This window comes from Sciurus carolinensis, unplaced genomic scaffold (assembly GCF_902686445.1).
Source record: "Sciurus carolinensis unplaced genomic scaffold, mSciCar1.2, whole genome shotgun sequence".
Classification (NCBI taxonomy): domain Eukaryota; kingdom Metazoa; phylum Chordata; class Mammalia; order Rodentia; family Sciuridae; genus Sciurus; species Sciurus carolinensis.
This window is the reverse complement of record NW_025920178.1, coordinates 303,465-306,837: the sequence shown is the minus strand read 5'-3', so window position 1 is coordinate 306,837 and position 3,373 is coordinate 303,465. Positions and strand designations below refer to the sequence as shown.

Below are 3,373 nucleotides of genomic sequence, written 5' to 3'. Positions count from 1 at the left end.
CCTGAGGATGGCAGGATGGCCGGATGGCCAGGTCAGTGTGTGCTGAATGGGTCAAAGTGTAGGGAAATATACCTGGGAAGGTCCATTGCCATTCTTCACCACCACAGAACAGGACTCCACTCCTTGCCCTTGGTTAGGGATGGGGGTAGTACTTCCTCTAGGGTGTTACTGGAAGTGTGTTTTTGGAAGTCCCACAGGTTGGCCCTGGTCTGGAGAGGTTGGCAGGAGCATGCTTTCTCAAAATAGAGTTGCTAGGACAAGATAGTCATGCTTGTCAACCAAACAGGAATTCCTTGCATGTGTGTGCTATTCAGATCCTAATGTTACTGATAAGAAAACTGAGGCTCAGATAAGTGAGGTCATTTCAGAAGACCAACCACTTAGTAAAGAGCAGTCTCTTTTCAGGAAGGTAAGGTAACTTCTAAGTCATCCAGTTCAGGAGGGAGAAGACCATGACCTGGTCCCCTAGTCTACCAAGCATATACTGATATAGTGGTTCCTATTATCTCCCTGGTTTAGAGTCCGGAGTCATCATCTTCTTTTTATACTTAGTCTCCCTACCTCCCACCCCTTGACAGGATCCCCCAGAATTAGGCAGAACTTTGAGTTCTGGGTCCAGCACTGAACCCCAAAGACCAGATAAGAGGACTCATGTCCTGAACTTAGAACCTGGGACTCAAGATACTCTTTAGCCTAGAGGATGAAGATAAATTCAGTCTTTTCACCATTGACCAGTAAAAGATCCAAAGACTACACAGCGACAGGACCTGGAACCTAGAGCTCCAACCCCAGTGCACAGAACAAAGAACCTGAACAAGAAAACTGTTAGGAAGAGAAAAACCTGGGCTCTGTTAAACTTGTAGCATCTTGTCTCTGTGCATCACTGAAGGAAAAGCTCAAAAAAATGAGCCAACCTCCTGGAAGCCAGAGCCCAGCTGCCAATACAGGCCGCTAGCCACAAGGTCAAACTTCAAGCAAAGCCAGTGGCTCTTTAATTTAAGATCCAATTCACAGAGCATAAAGATGTGTATCTTCTCTAGAAAACCAAGATCATGGCCCTCCACCCCGCGCGCTGCTGCGCTTCGTTCTCTCCCCACCATTTGGCCATCCTGCCATCCTCAGGCCAGGGCAGACAAACTCCACACCACATACCTGGAAGCACCCCCATCGGGTCTTGGTACCTGGAGGTTGCAGGTCAGCCTGCGCCACTGCAGTGAGTCCTTCAGGGCTCCCGCAGGAGCGCAGGGCTGCAGCCCCCAAACCGCCCTGTCCTTCTGGGCCCTCTTTCCCCTTCTCTCTACCTCTTCATCTCTCCTTTCTCCCGCCTTCTCTCCTTCCGGGCTTTCTCTCTGAAACTCGACCTTAATTTCTTTTCCCCGCCCTGCCTGCTCCCTCGTTGGCCCGGCCCGCAAGAGATCCGAGGCACCGCCTTCCACCTCCCCAGAGCGTAGGGGGGGACTGCAGCTGGGCAGCCGGCGCCACAGCTTCTTGTGGAGCGGGTCAGAAGCCACACTTCACCGGCGACCTAGCTGGCGACCTGCATGCAAAATGGGAAATGAGGCAAGTTGCCCTTTGGAAATGTGCTCACTTTGATGTTGATGAAATTAGAAGGCTGGGAAAGGGATTTAAGAAGCTGGATTTGGACAATTCTGGTTCTTTGAGTGTCGAAGAGTTCATGTTTCTGTCAGAGTAACAAAATCCTTTTAGTACAAAGAGTAATAGACATATTTGACACAGATGGGTGGAGAATTAGACTTTAAAGAGTTTATTGAGGGAGTCTCTCAAGTCAATGTCAAAGGAGATAGGAGCAGAAGTTAAAGTTTGCTTTCCGAATCTGTGTCATGGATAAAGATGGCTATATTTCCAGTGGGGAAGTTGAACATGATGGTTGGGAACAATTTGAAAGATACACAGTTATAGCAAATTGTAGACAAAACTATAATAAATGAAGATAAGCCTGGAGATGGAGGAAAATCCTTTGAAGAATTTTGTGCTGTTGTAGGTGGCCTAGATATCCACAAAAAGATGGTGGTAGATGTGTGATTCTCTGGAGAGTAGCATCCACCACTTTTACTTTCTTCTCCATCTCCGAAAATCTGCTCAAGACATCCAGCAATAATCTTTGTGTGTTTAAGTGGAAGTATTTTTCTCTGTCAAATCACATTTCCAACATGACCCTCATGAAGGCAACTGTTATTGAACTCTTCTCTCAACTCAGTGTAGCACTTTAAAGTCTAAAGGACAGCAACATGAAAAGAGCATATCCATGTGGTGGAGAAAGGGAAGAGGTTGATTTTTTAATTTATTTTTCTTCATCTTTTATAACAAGAAAATATCAGTATATACATATGTAGCTTTGTATTTACATAGTAGATTGGCTTTAATTTAATATACTTGATTCAGAAACAAAATGATAGAGCACAAAAGTGCCAAGCAGAACATAAAACATCCTTACTTTTATTTCACACAGTTTTGGGGTTGATAGAAGATTGTACAATTTGGGCCGTGTGTTAGACCAGCTAGTTTCCTTTTCCTGTGCTTTTTCCTTTGAGAGATTGACAAAGCATTTGTTAATGTCCTATTATTTACTTTAATTGCAATTTTGTAAGAAAGAGTCAATAACTTTATTTATACCTGTGAATATATTTCAGGGACTGGGTCTCATTGTTGAGCAGTTCTCAGTTTATCTCTAGCTGAAAAGAAAGTATAGTTAAGTGCTGCTGCCAAAAGCTCATTCTTGTGTTCATATAGTGACTGCATAACATTATGGTTATGGCTGTTTCCTTCTATAACTTTGTGTCTAGGAGCCATTACATTTATTAAATGTCCCTTAGTAAATGTAATTTTCTAGTTGTGGTTTTATACGTAAAGGCCAGAAGCTCTCTGAGGCAATCATGATTTCTCTTTTGCATTACATAATGAAGAGAACCTGAAGTAATCATGTAACTGATTAGGATATCTGTTTGTTATATTATATATGGATGAATAATTTGTCTTTAAGTCCTGTTTGAATCATGAATTTCCCTTCTGTGTTTCAAAAAACTTACAGCTAATCTAAGAAACTGGTGATCTTAATGTGCAGACATACATCTGAACACCCATACATTTGTGATTTAAATGGGGGAAATCTTGCTAGTCTATATCCCACAGAAGAGCAAAATTTTATCTAAATTGATACTGAGTAAATTTTTTTACCCCAAGGTATAGGGAGTGCATGATTTTTGTTTTTGCCCATAAAATTGGTAATGGATGGTAACTTAATAAAGTTTTGTGATATAAAAGTAGGGTATCATGTTCCATCACTTGATGTTATCCTTTCCCTTTTCTGCAAGGCACTATTGACTGGAAGAAAAACATTTTTGGTAGCTTATAT

General features: G+C 42.4%; 1 pseudogene; it reads left to right on the top strand.

Moving 5' to 3' along the window:
* Positions 1–1,548: 1,548 nt before the first annotated feature.
* On the top strand, positions 1,549–2,043 carry LOC124974807 (calcineurin subunit B type 1-like; annotated as a pseudogene).
* The last annotated feature ends 1,330 nt before the right edge of the window (positions 2,044–3,373 follow it).